Genomic DNA, 14,809 nt, shown 5'->3' with positions numbered 1-14,809 from the left:
AGAAACCCCGAGATTATGCGAAAGTGAAATCAGACAGTAAATAAATTTCGTCTTTTTTTGCAAACAGTGACGATACGGATGTTACGAATGCAGAGTTGTTCACTTCATTTCTAGTTGAGCATAATATCCCATTATTAGTCTCCGACCATGCAGGTAATTTATTTAGGGCTATGTTTCCTGATTCAAAGATTGCGCATAAATATGGTTGTGCTAGAACTAAGACGAATGCATTGGTTCAGCACATGGCAAGTGAATCAAAAAGAGAAATAGTTTCTATTTTGCAGCAGGTGCTGTTCTCTTTGGCAACTGATGGAAGTACTGATTCAAATTCTGTGAAGCTGTACCCTTTGGTTGTTTCGTTTTTCAATCCATCTCGAGGTCAGGTATCTGTTGTACTTTTGTCGGTTTTGGAAACTAGTGACAACATCGGGTTAGGAATTTTTTCAGTTATCAATAAAGAGCTCTCTTCTCTCATAATTCCATGGGAAAACTGCATTGCATTTACTTCAGATAATGCAAACACAATGACAGGTGAAACAAAAGGAGTAATATCCTTTGTAAAAGAACACCACCCTGCAGTTGTAATGCAGTGCTGTTCATGCCATTTAGTACATTTGGCAGCTCAGAAGGCATCCTCACATCTGTTAGTAAATGTTGGGAAAACTTCTTTGTGCAACTATTTTATTACTTAGAAAAAAGCTCTAAGGCCAGTATTCCACTGTAAAATAATTTGTAAAATGTATTTGTAAAATTTACAAATTTGTAAAATCTTTTATAAAATATATTTTCCATCTTTTAATAAAATATTTGATGAGTGCTTATTTTATAAAAATTCTAGGCTGTCAAGTACACTACATAAAAGATTGTTGTCAAAGAAGTAGTCAGTAATTGCATAGCATTTGATTGTTTGTAGTGTATTAAGTGTTATTTAAACAGTTAAACTTACTAACCACATTAAATTGTTTAAAGAAGACATTACTATGGATGATGAAGAATTCTATGCTTGTGCAATTACACTCAGTGCTGTTATAATGTTATCACTTATATTGAAAAAAATGCGACGACGTAGTCCTCGTGTGTGGGTTAGACCATGGATTGCAAGACGAAGTGATTGAGGGATTCATGAAAACTTAATAAAAGAACTGTTGATTGAAGACCATAAAAGTTACATTAATTATCGGAGAATGGACAATAATACTTTTGCTTATACTGTATCAAAAGTAACATCCTTTATAAAAAAACAAGACATTCACCTAAGAAATTCTATAAGTGTTGAAGATCGTCTCATGGTCACCCTAAGATTTTTAGCAACTGGAGAGAGCTACAACAGTCTACAATACAGCACCCGTATACCTCAGTGCACAATATCTAAGATAATACCTGAAAAGTGTGAAGCAATTTATAAATTACTGCAGGATGAAGTTTTAACGTAAACAACAATTTTTTTGATGTTATTTAATAATATTATATAAAAACATCACACACACATAACATACAATGTACATAAATCAATATTCTTTACAGGTGCTCTTGAATCTCACTACCCACAGTGTCACAGAAATTGGAAAAATGTATTGCTTTAGCAATCAAATCCGTACAAATATAGTTTGACTGTTTGAAAATGAGTCTTAAGGATGAAGGTGTACTTGACAGTAACGTTGCATAGTCTACTGTATCCCATGTATCCATTAGAATTTGCTGGATTTTTCTTTTAGCCTGGCGTACCAATAATGCATTGTGGCACTCATTGTCGATGGCCCGCAGCTCAGTTGCAAAAAATTTACCAAATTTATTAAATGAATCTTTATTTCCACACAATTTTTGAGACCTTTTTTCCTTAGCCAACTGAGACATTTCAGCCATTGTTGTTGATGCCTGCAGCAATAAGGAATCAGTATTGAGAACCTTTTGCCTCTTGTTTGACTGACCAGTTGTGCTGTTACTCTGGGAAGCAGACGTAGTAGCCTTACACTGTGACTGGTTGCCATCATTGCTGACAGGCTGAACCTGCAAGAAAAAACAAGACATAGAATTATGTAGTACTGGAAAAAGCACTTCATATCTATGTAATAGGTAGTGAGATTCTTAAAATATGTAAAAACATTTTAGAAGCAAATGACGATGACTTGAGTGCATCATTGCAGTAGATATGATTTCACCTATTGAGTTTTAAATATGCCTATAACAAGTGATTGTGAACTTCAAGAGACAAATAAGCATGTAGATTTGTTATGTATCCTGTTCTGTGCCAATGTATCATATTTCTAATGGATGTTCTAATTACTAATATGTTTTTTTTTTCCTGTACAGGTGCCCTCAACGCAAAACCAATTGCTGCAGATAGAAAATGAATTTGAAACACAATGGAATGTGTTTAACATTATAGACGCCATGGACGGAAAACACATACGTATCAAATGCCCTGAATCTAGTGGCTCACATTTCTTTAACTACAAGTCTTTCAATGGCATTGTGCTACTTGCTCTTGTAGATGCAAACTACAAATTTATTTACATAGATATTGGAACAAATGGTCGAATTGATGATGGTGAAATATATGTAAAGAGTAAACTGAAGATATGTTTAACTGACAGGTCAATACTGAATATACCTGAAGAAAGAAAACTTCTAAATGTTCCAAATGCTACACCATTTGTCATATTAGCTGATGATGCTTTTCCATTGAGCTATAATGTTATCCATATCCAATGAAGAACATTACAAAAGAAGAAAAGATATTTAATTACAGATTATCCCGTGGATGGAGAATGGTTGAAAGTGCTTTTGGAATTCTTGCAAGCTGATTCTGTTTTCCTAACAGCAATTAATCTTTCTCCCGAAAAAGTTACTTGCTTAACCAAAGCTACTTGCACCTTGCACAACTTGTTAGTTCACAAGAGAAGGTAATTGTATACAAGACAAGACATTCGTGTAGTGAATCGAGATGGTTCTCAGTATTTAATAGCAGAAAGTAATGAGGAACATGACAACATGGAGCCTATTAGTAAGCAAATCAGTATTGGTCACAATCGTCATGGTAAGGAAATAAGAGAAATCTTTAAAAACTTTTATAATGGACCAGGAAAAGTACAGTGGCAACAAGAGTATATTTCTTAAATGAATTACGAAACAATATAAATTATAATATGATCATTACTTACATTTGTTGACAGTTCATTTTCATTGTCTAAATTGCTTTATGGTACACTGTTGGTTTATAAACATCATCACCGTCGGCACCACTTTTAATACTGTTCAGGACCTATAAATAAATGTTTAATACATAACAATTTCCATACGTACGTCCTGCTTAACAGGCTTTGAACTGTAGTATTCTGTAACAAATTTATAAGTTTTGCAAATATCTTACAAATTACAGTTATAAGAATTTTAAAAACATAACTATATAAACTGGGTATATTACTAGAGATATAATGATTTATAGAACTATTCAAATTGTAACTTTAATCATACGCTCTTAACCTGTACATAACCTATTACACATTAAGGTTAAGTAGGTTATAACAATTTATCCCGTACAATCATGTCATTACTCTTTTCATAATAAAAATAAATAAATATGATTTTGTTTTTACTTACCTTCATTTTTTCCATTAAATATTGGCTTCTAAGACCATTTATTTTCTTTTTTACGTCTTCAATAGAACAACCAGGTTTAACATTGTTTATAGCATCAGCGATGGTTTTATACAGATGTGTTTTGTTCCTATTTTTGTAATCTTCGTGCTTTGCACTGTACAGAATTTCATTACATTCATACTCAGCAATCAAAATTTTTGTCATTTCCACACTCCAAATGTACTTATTTGTGGGCTTAGTGGACATTTTTAAAATTTACTACCGTGAATTGATGTTTTATTCTTTTATAAAATGTAATGCCAACCTCTTACATTTTATAAAATAAATTTTATAAAAGATATAATTTATAAAATATGACCTATTACACTATAAAGAATCTTGGTCAAAGAAGTTTTATAAAATATGTTTTATAAAATATTTTACAGTGGAATACCGGCCTAAGGCAACAGGGCCCACAGAATGATGTGGGGGGCCTGTCATCCATAGTAATGTTTTCTTTAAACAATTCAATGTGGTTAATAAGTTTAACTGTATAATTAACACTTAATACACTGCAAACAATCAAATGATATGCAATTACTGACTACTTCTTTGACAACAATCTTTTATGTAGTGTACTTGACAGCCAAGAACTTTTATAAAATAAGCACTCATCAAATATTTTATTAAAAGATGGAAAATATATTTTATAAAAGATGTTTTATAAAATATTTTACAGTGAGAGGAAGAATACTTTGAAGGTGTACCAGGAAATTTGTGGGATGAAAAGTCACAAAATTTTGTAGTATATAAGTACACGTTGGCTTTCTTTGCTTGATTGTATTACTCGGGTTGTAGACCAGTGGGAAGCCTTACAAATGTTCTGTCATTGTCCTCTTCTAAAAGTGGATTCAACAAATAAACAGCATTCAATGTTAAGGTCATTAATGCAGGATCCTGTCACAAAGCTGTACTGTTATTTTTTGGAGTCTGTTCTCCCAGTTTTTAATTCTGTTAATGTGTGTTTACATAAGTCACGAATAAGGGTTTCCCCCCCTTTTCTTTGATAACCCAGCGCTCTTAGCCAATCAGCCCTACCGCCCTGGGGCCCCCACGGGCGTGGATGCGGATACACCACATACGCAACCGGGAAGAGCGTTAGAGCTTTTGGCTATGCAAAGGGACTGAGGCTACCCATCTCAGTTTATGCACCACCTCCGGCCCCCTACTCCACTCAGCTCACCAGCAAGTTGGATGCTCCCAAAGCCCTCTGGAGTCATCACTTCTGGTGCCTACCCCAGTCTCCCGCTCTCACACTGGGACCCCTCAATCACCCAGCAAACCCGCGGTCCGGTGGAGGCCTACCCAACCTCTTTCAGCTGTCCAGGCTGGTAACCGGAGCTGTCCTCGTCGCTCACAACGTCAGCACTTCAAAGGGCTAGGGAGCCCTGATACCTGCCCCTAAGCACTTGGGGCACCACTACCAAGTACGAGTCCTTCCCAGCAAGAATCCTGGGCCTTAGAGGAAACCTCAGCGAGGCACCATTCAAACATGGTGGATTCTCCCCGTACTACGACCAACTTTTGGTCTCGTCGGCAGACTGTTCGCTGGTAGCTTGACCAGACCATCACACTTCAGAGTGCAGCCACGAGGTGTCCTCGTCGCCTCGGAAAACCCTCCGACCCGCCGTACCTCGGCCCGACGGGTTTACAGCCGGTTAAGGCCCGGATGCGACTGCACTCGTCGGGCGACGACCGCCGTCAACCCCAGCTGGAAAATGGCAACTACAGTGCCCAGGCTGTGTATTTACAGCAGGAAGCCCCTGTCATACACATCTTGAGAAGAAAGTTTGTTGGTCTTCTGACAGACTTACTTATGAGGTTTATCAAACCATCTGCTCTGAAACGTGGAGCCACTTCAATCACAGAGGTTGAATTTCAGAAGGTTAAAAATCAAAAGTCTGATTCTGAGCTGGTGATTGGTGCGAAAACTAGGGCATACTTACAGGAAAAGTCTGTAAAAGATATAGATGTTAGAATATTCTATTCTTCTGTGAGGGAGTTTTATGTTGCAGCTTGTATTTACATTTTGAAAAAGTTTCCTCTTACTGACGTATTTTTAAAACATGCAGAGGTAGCTGACATTTCTGTTAGGCAAGCTGTTTCATTTACTTCTGTAGAGTATTTCGTCCATAGATTTCCAAAACTTATAGAAGAAAGTCAGCGTGACAGGCTCGAAGAAGAGTTTGCAGCCTATCAATTCGAAAATTTCACAGACGACATTGTAAATTATTCAAGGTCTGATGAAAGTTGGTGGAAAATAAGTCAGTTGAAAAATGAAAGTGGTCAAATTAAATACAGTGCCCTAAGTAAAGTAATGTTTGCATTATTGAGTGTCCCTCATAGCAATGCCTCCACAGAGCAAATTTTTAGTTCTGTGCGAAAAAATTCATACTGAATTTAGGCCTTCATTGTCAACAGAGTCTCTTTCTGCACTTCTAATTCAAAAAGTAAAGACTGCATCAGATGGGGAAGTGTGCTTCAAAAAACATTTTTGCAGGCTGCAAAACATGCAACGAAACAACATTTGACTTCAAGAGTTTAATGTTAGTGTAAAGTGCATGACACAGACAACATTGACATTTAATGTAAAGAGTGCATTTCTTCATTTCAAAATGCTGTTATCAGTAGGCCTATTCTGAAAAATGTAGCTTAATGTATGTTCTGTAGTGTTATTTACAAGAGTGTTGGGGATAGGGTGACTAAACACCCCCACCCCTCCCCCCCCCCCCACCCCGAATCCAGGATATGTCTCTGAGTGATTACTGATGACTGGCATGAAAGGTTGGCAGCTATGCTGGTTATGTAGGTGTAGGTGCTTCTCTTAAAGGACTAACTATATAATTTTATTATTTATATACACTTGGGGATGGTTGAAAAAGTTTTGTAGTTTTATGTTGTTGGAAAGCTTTGTAGTTTTATGTTTGATACTAGCTGCCCGACCCGGCTTCGCACGGCTATACTAATGGAAAAAAATTAAGCCACATCTCCCATTTACAGTAATGGTAAATTAAAAAAAATTCAGTGAAAATGTATTACAATGCTGTATAATGTACCGGAGAGAAAATGAATAGCACCGATGGTTTCCCGACTCGTGCACGCATCGTACAACTGATGTACCCGTACTTCGCTACGGCAGTCTACAGGCAGATCACTTTTGCGCCACTCATTATACATGCCCCTCCTTGTGGGTACGCCACTGCCGCACGATGCCCGTTGCCATGAAGACGCAGAAGGCATGAACAATGCAAAATCCTGTTCTCATGCAGACAAAGTACCCACTGTTGCCTGGTTTTAACCACCCATGGGATCTAATTTTCGGAAAATGTCATCCTGCGTAACATAAAGAACATTACTGTGAAGTTTCAAGTCTGTAAAATATATATACTTGAAAAAAAGGGCAACTAAAAACAAATTTAACACAGAGAGAGGGAAAAAAAACAATAGTTTAGGTTTGCGATTTAAAGTGATAAAAAGTATTTAAATACTAATTGAACTCTTATGAGGGTACAGATTGCTTCGTTGTTAATATCACACAGGTGTTTTTTACTTGTATGGGAAAATTAAGAATGATAAGGCATCTAGTGCGTGGCAACAATGTTAATAGGCAATAGCGCCTGCGGCATTAACACACACTTTGTACGTGTACTGCATGTTGTATCTAACCCCCTCAAACGTATTTGATTCTAAATTGTACTTTTAGTAAGGATCCCTAATGTTATTGATAATATAATATAGCCTATAGCCTTCCTCGATAAATGTAGTATCCAACACTGAAATAATTTTTCAAATCGGACCTGTGGTTCCTGAGATTAGCGCGTTCAAACAAACAAACAAACTCTTCAGCTTTATAATATTAGTATAGATAACATTTAAGGAATTTTTCAAAGGAAGTTTCAACAATAAATTCACATAACACAGGTAGAATTATGAAGTAAATTGATGTATATTTGTGTGACATTACTAATTTTTTAGTTAAACACTGTTTTTCCTTTTAAATCTATTTGTTAAAAAAATTACAATGTACGTTACCTGATATCCTAGCTGTTATTAATATAGCAGAACTAATCCAACCAAACTTAATAAGTTATAATTTTTTTATCCAGAAGCTGCTACTGAACAGTATTACCAGGTTGGAACTAGGTAGATCCCTTGTGAGGCCGTGGGTTTCGTCTGGGTGATAAAGTTTTCCCTATTCAGTTTTTGCTCCATTCTTATGTCAGTGGCCCTGATTATCTCTTGACGACTTTGATGTCGGAGCGTTAAGTCCCAGAACTTTTTTCTGGATGATTTCATAAAGAGTAGTAATCATTATGGTTTGAGGCTATAAAAATTATAAAAATAAATGTTTATGCTAAAAGTAGGGCAGTTTGTGTATGGCTGCTTGTGCTCTTCAGTATAGGTACAGAATCAAAAATCAATACATTTGTTTTAGGCAGATCTTTTACTTTGGAACCTCAAACCATTCTGCCTGTGGCGTCTGTTGTCATGGACATAGACAAACCTTCAGAAGCAGCACCAGCCGAACAAAGCACTTTATTGACTCCTACAAAGCAGGAAGCAAAATTTTGGGTGTAGAGCCTGTGACGTCTATGAAGCAAAGTAAGTAAGTATTACTTATTGTAATGACGTTAGTTATAAAAATATATTTTAATGTAGAGGGACCACTCATGTATCACCTTGGTGATACTGCTTACATCCCTGGCAGGGTTAAAATCGACCACAAAGATATTTGTGACTTGAAAACACACAACAATCTTTAACGAACCAACATGTTGACATTGTTTATAGTAAGCATGCCTCAGATTATGCATGCATAGAAATGTTAAATTTTAGTGAATTACATAGTAGGTTACTGATGCAAGAATATATTGGTAAAAATTTGTTTTAGTATTCACGTATACATAATAAATTTGTGTTTCAATAAAAAAAATTTCGTACTATCTTTCAATTGTACCACTAAATTAATGTTTGTTACAATTATATCTTTTACATATTTATAGATTCAAGGTGAAGAATATTGCCTGCTGTGAATGTAACACGATTGCATGAACTTACTCCAAAGGCATCTGTATTATACAAGAAAGTGGCAAGGCTCCAGAAAAAGACGGCACGTCAATGTGAGGCAGTGAAAAGCCTCAAATCAAGAGTAGATCTTGCAAAACAGTTTGGAAAAGCAAATCATACAACCATTTATTGAAACATGTGACTGAGGTAAGAATTTCTTATGTATACTTACATTTAATAGTTTTGTTGAGCGTTGCTTCTAAACCAAAATATACATACACAAGGCATTCATTGAAAATATGTGAATGTATAAATCAGGGCTGTACAAATACAAACAAGCACAGGACCAAGTACGTGTTTCTCTGTTGGAGGGCTGTAGCCATAAAAATACTTGATTATTAGTATGGAGAGTTTTTAATTTGGCTGTGTTGGACATGTGATGCAAATGGTGAAAATGATGTATTACTTTTTAAGTTATAATTCCCCTATTGTATACTCTTAAAAACAGCAAAAAGTAGTTGATTTTCTCCTAAATATTTATTTTTATTTATACTTTTTTTGATACATGAGTGCTCAAACATTGCTTAGTGGTCTCATGTAGTCTGCACGTCACCTACTGGACATTTCTGCCACAGCTGTTTATCTTTATTTTTAATGCTGTTTCAAGCTGTGCAAAGATTTCATGAATCTGCCCCCACAAGCAAAGTTTGAAGAGTGCCTTAGCTGAAGTAAAAAACTAATGGTCATAACGCTTATAAGAGTATAAACATTATGTTAGAATTTTAGATACAAATTTTAATGGTTAATGTGTGTCCTTACACAGAATTGTTACATATATAAATATCTTGTTATTAATGGTATAATATTTGACATTGACAGTAATTAGATAGATTATGATATGGGATTAATATAAATAATATAAATATAAAAATACTTTGTGAATTACATTTCAAGATTCTCACATTTAATGTTTTCCTGCTTAATACACTTCTTTCACTTAAATCCCCATAAAGTCTCCTAAATAGTTTTAATTCAATTCAAATCTTGGGCAAACTTATAAATTAATTTTATTTTAGTTTAGTTTGGGTTTACAAAATATTGATAGTATATTTATTAAGCTACATACTGTTAAATTTTTTAGGCCTTGACTTAGATTCATGAAGTAATAACTGGAGTGTGGTTAGCTCTATTGTCTGCTTGTTTCTTAGTTATATCACAAAAGTCTTTTAAAATTCTTCTTTTCGGTTAGTTACATATGTGTAATTATGTGCATTCGGGAGTGTTCCAGCGGAATTATCACAGGTTACACTTGTCTACCTGCAGTGTTTGTTGTTTCATTAATTATTTAAATATATATGAAATAAAAACTAGGTATACAAAGGTACCCACAGTTTACAATACAGTATAGAAAACATTATGGTGCTTATGTTCAACTAAAAATGTATAAAGTAAATAGGGAGAGCAAAATTTTTTTTATAATTTGTAATGTTATTTTTAACACCTTAACTTCACAACTACTGAATATTTTTTGAGCTCTATGTATAGTTGTTCTGTATTTAATTAATTTTTATTTAACTTTTTTAATCTATGTATTTTTGTTGTTACAGATCACATCTGACTTTATACAGTGCCAAATGAGGACTCAAAAATTATGACCACAGGGAAGAAGATTCACAGTGAAAGAAAAAGTGGCTGCATTGGCCCTATATAAACAGACTGGTAAAGGGTACAGTTTGTTGTCCAACTGGTTTGCTCTGCCATCAAGGAAAACTTTATCTACTCTTGTGGCAAAACTTATTTCAATCCTGGCATAAATTTTCACATAATACATCATCTTCAAGAATGTGTTAAGAATATAACGGTTCGTTACATACAAAAATAAACAGATGTTCAACGCCGATTGCAAATTTTGTTGTTTTATTTTTCAAACTAGAATGCATAGACAAATCCAATCATTTTCACAGTTTTTCTCACTCGTTCAACACGTACATCTGCCCGTCGAAAAATGCTCACAGTTTGCGCGATGTGAATTAACGAAAAATAACGTCCTTCAGTAATCTTTTACTGCAAGTACACAAAATTAGTGCGGCCTTAAACATGACGGCACCCAGCGAAAACGAATTTCGCCCCGAGCCAAATGACGACGAAGGTGGCCGCAATTTCTAATTTGTTACTGTCCGAATGAAAATTAAAAAAAACTTAGGTTAACTTAATACTCGGCATGGCTCTGACCACCAACGTTAAATTATCTCTTCAATAACTTCTACATAATTTGCGAGAAGCCACCGAACGCGACCTACTTGTGCAGCGTTCGACGAACGACTGGTGAACTCTTGCCACACTCTCCTCCACGCAGGGAGGAGAAGTCACATGACCTCATCGACCAATCACACGCACGCTTCATTCACTCTACAAATCACAAGCCAATCACAGAACAAATTACAATACATGAAAAACCCTGTAAACACATAACTCAGGGCTTCCCTTGATCTGTCTCTTTTCAATTTAACATCAAAATCGGGGACTCCCATTCTCGTTCTCTCTCCCACACCGTGAGACAGCAGTTATCACTCAGTTCCCACGCAGTGGGGGAATTCCCGTCTTTATCTCGGTTGGCGGGGAAGCACTGTTTCCTTCTCACTCACACTTACAGGCCTCTCATGCCTCTCTTTCTAACCGTCACACCAGACACAGTCCCTTGGTCTAGAATTCATTCCACACGTTAATGAACATTACAAACAGCAATTATAATACAAATTACTTTACAAAATTAAACTTATTTAGAAAAAACCTGAAAAAGTAGGCCTAAACAGGCAAAATTCTAGTACAGCGACTTATTTGTGAATAATTACATAAAAAATAGTAATGATTGAAAACGTCTGTTAAAATACAAGGAACATTCTTAACACACATAGCAAGTGAAATATCAACCCTTAAATACATAAAAACAGTAAAATATCATTAGAAAGACTTTTTAAGAAATATTTACATGCATAAAAATAGTTTAAAAGAAAATTATTTAGCTAGGAGGGCAGGGTCTTGCAACGTTACAAGAATATACCTCCACATGACAGGATCTGCAATCTCCTATTTTTCTGAGGATTCATATTATTTACAGGATACTGTAATGCTGAATATGCTTTTATAAATTTGCCAAAATATGAACATACAGTACTTATTTTATTGATATGATTGCTGTGTTCCACAGTGTGACAAATTGCGAGTTCTTTCACCAGTTCAAGGAAAACATTATAGATATATTTGACCAGTATTTATCATAGGTACCTATTTGAAATGTCAATTGGCTGGTTTCTATAGTGTTAAGGGTGGCTTAAATATTTGACAGTGAGAAGAACCCTAAAAATTTTGAAAGCCATGATTTTTTTATGAGTACTATACCTACGTTGCTTTTAAATTGTGCAATAAAAAGAATTTTTGAATCACTAATTCTTATACTGTGTAAAATTGTTTTAATTAATAATGTTACTTTGTTTGTGTTCTTACAGTGTATAACAACCCAAGATAAAACCTTTCCCCTTTAATAAACAGTTGAAGTAATAATTTATTATTTTGTAAGTTTGTAAAGGTTATCGGTTAGGTTGTTGTAGCATTTTGTAAATAAGTTGTATATTATTTTATGTGATACAGGTTATATGAACATAAACAACATTTACTTAATACTTCTTAGCTACCGTTGCTTGGTTGATACTGTAAAAGCTCCTTTTATTAAGTTTTACCTGAAGAAGTATGTATGTACGTGGTAAAAACATGTTAGTTGCTATTTTTAATTATTTTTTGTAATTCAAGTTTTCAGGCTTACATTATTTAAAATTCTTCTACTGGAAATGTACGTTTCACCTTATAAGCAGTCAGTTTTGACTACTAAGTTGGCTTGGTTTTTTTTTAATAGCACATAATTTATTATAATGTATTAGAGGATTATATGTGCAAGCCTCAGCCATGTATGGATTATGTGAAAAGAGAATTAAAAGCACACACCTATCTTGTCCAACGATTTGCCGGGTTTGCTCTACCAATGTAATTACAAAAATAATTTTATTATCAGCTTAATTAAATTTTGTCACATCTTGTGTATTATGTATATGTAATTTATTATTTTAAAAAAGAATGTTGTAAGTTTACAATTATAATTCAACATAGTTGTTCAGTTAAAGAATTGTGAATAAACCTGCTGTTCATGTCCAAATCTTCTTGTACAGTAGTGGGGATTGCAATACTTATGCTCCATGTTGTTTTTGCTGACATATGTGGCTAATAGTAAGTGCAATTCAATATCAATAAAGAGGGGCAGATTGCTTTATTTTGTGGGCAAAAATACTGTTTGCATAGCCAAGTAATGGTTTGATGTTGCATCAGTATCAGGGTCATTGGAGGTGAATGTGTGAGGAAATAGTGAGATAGAGAAGCGATAGCACACATTTGATGGGAAACAGAAGTATCTTGGGAAAAATTACTGGTTTGCGGCAACATCCAACATGTTTCCCAATTTTGAAAAATCCAGATTACAACCTGTTACTTAGGTGAGAGGCAAGTTATTTGATCTCTTAACCATCATGCCTCTTTGCTTTAATATGACAGATGGGGTGAACACCATGAGCAGTCAATTAGTGTCAAGGCTCTTACAGGTAGAATTATCAAGAATATAATTGTGACAGCCTGCCAACATTTTGTCTTGAATAAAGCATGCTTAAGAACAGTCTGTCAGTGCCACTCACTGCAGTAAAGATTTCTTATGTAAGATGTAATTAAGTGTACCTGCCTGCAAGCACTTGAACAATTAAACTTTGTTAGCTCCCTGTTATCAAAAACTACTCACAAAATATGCAGTTATACCAAAATTGAACCATAAAAATAATTAACTCCTGGTGGCCAAATTAAGTAACATCATGACAACCAAGAGCTGGGCCCCTCAAAGAGCCCAATGCAGTGCAGTGCTGCCCCCCCCACCCCACCCTTTTCCCCCCTTTCTGTGCAAACTCTGTGCATACGTGTAAGTAAGTCAGCTTGTTTTGTAGATTTATACTTGAGTGTTTTATCCTATATAGTGTTATTTAATTTGTTTGATTATTAATAAAACTTTCTTTGCTTGAGGAAAAAATTTGAATAAGATTTAAAAACATATATTGTTGTCCCTCTGGCCCTAAGTCTCCCGATCCCCGACGAAGCTCGCCCTGTGAAAGGCGTTTTGCCCGAGTAGCTCCAGCCAACGTGGCCGGGACCGGAATATGCGGGTCAGGGGGAGAAATTAAGGAGAGGATGGGGACGTTGACGAAGGCTGTGGAAAAGACGTCTCGCTCAGATCTGAAGACGAGATTTATTAACAGCAAGCTTTCCTATTCGCGACCCGGCCTACCATGTCAAGAGAAACACGTTTCTTCCACGCCGCGACCCGGACTCCCTGATTATAAACAGAAAACAATTGCGGTGCAGTAGAGTAGCTGATGACTATCCCATGGTACACGAAGCTAATCGCGATAGCTCGACCATGCGTAAACGTACTCGAGACGTGTGTTTGCTCGCGGAGCTAGTTAGCGACTGAGCTCTCCGCTCGCCCGTGCGCGCCGCTACGCACGGGTGGCGGAGGGGGGGGGGGGGGAAGCTGGCGCGGGAGACAACGTGCTCGCGGCAGGCCAGGCGGTGGGTCTGCAAACTAATTACACAAGCACTGAATAGCAATATAAGATTAATTACAAAATACAAATACAATGTTTATTATGAAAAAAAACATACATGAGTTACACAGATACGTGGCCGTCCGTGAGGGGCCCTTATAACATAAGGCGCACGCGGGTGCGTTCCTGACCTTTTCACTGCACTGCACTGCACCAGTGGGGGAAGGTGTCTCCCTTAGGCACATGGCAGTGGACAGGTACTGCCTCTATGTCTGGGAGGGCACGACGACTGTCGTCAATATGTTGCTTTTAAACTAGTTTTTATACATATATTAATTAATAATTCAATGTATTTAGTTGTGAAAGTGTTCAGGTCTGTGAAAATGAGTGGCAGGTGGACTTGAGTCTTAGCACCCCAAACAGGACACATCACGCGTTAAGCTAGTTTCGTAAGCTTGGTTCATATGCATTTTTTTACATAGTTGAGTCCATAGTAACGAACCAGTTCCACTCCTTCGTTAAGTTCTCCT

General features: G+C 36.1%; 1 long non-coding RNA gene across 3 annotated transcripts in view; it reads left to right on the top strand.

Moving 5' to 3' along the window:
• LOC134527741 (uncharacterized) overlaps positions 1 to 12,955 on the top strand; it is a 60,219-nt gene extending 47,264 nt beyond the window's left edge. The window contains exons 2-4 of one of the 3 annotated variants that reach the window (XR_010074259.1): positions 8,075 to 8,245; positions 8,643 to 8,853; positions 10,254 to 12,954. This is a non-coding gene — a long non-coding RNA (uncharacterized LOC134527741). Of the gene's footprint in view, positions 1 to 6,390; positions 8,246 to 8,642; positions 8,854 to 10,253 lie in introns of those variants that run through there. The other 2 variants (XR_010074260.1, XR_010074258.1) reach the window with 2 other exon arrangements.
• Positions 12,956 to 14,809: the final 1,854 nt, after the last annotated feature.

Source organism: Bacillus rossius, chromosome 1, assembly GCF_032445375.1.
Source record: "Bacillus rossius redtenbacheri isolate Brsri chromosome 1, Brsri_v3, whole genome shotgun sequence".
Taxonomy (NCBI): domain Eukaryota; kingdom Metazoa; phylum Arthropoda; class Insecta; order Phasmatodea; family Bacillidae; genus Bacillus; species Bacillus rossius.
The sequence above is the reverse complement of the archived record's forward strand: the minus strand, read 5'-3'. Positions and strand labels throughout refer to the sequence as shown.